The following is a 275-nucleotide window of genomic DNA, read 5'->3' as shown; positions in this document are numbered from 1 at the left end:
TTGCTTAAGCCTCCCCCTCAATCACAGGAACGAGATGTGGACTCGGATGGAACCTCTGTTCCCTTGGACAGCCTTGTATCCTCCCGCACCAGGAAAAAGTCTGCACAAACAGTTCTGCAGGCACCCCTCCGAGAAGCAGTGGGACCTGATGGTGAGACAATGTTAATGAAAATACCTTTCTCCACCACAGATTTAGAGGTATGGAAGAGGGTAGCCAGAGATTACTCAAGTGACCTAGTGAGTGTGGCCAAACATTTTCAATTTATTGTTAAAAA

This window comes from Mesitornis unicolor, unplaced genomic scaffold (assembly GCF_000695765.1).
Source record: "Mesitornis unicolor isolate BGI_N332 unplaced genomic scaffold, ASM69576v1 scaffold3341, whole genome shotgun sequence".
Lineage (NCBI taxonomy): Eukaryota > Metazoa > Chordata > Aves > Mesitornithiformes > Mesitornithidae > Mesitornis > Mesitornis unicolor.
Note: the sequence above shows the minus strand (reverse complement) of the source record.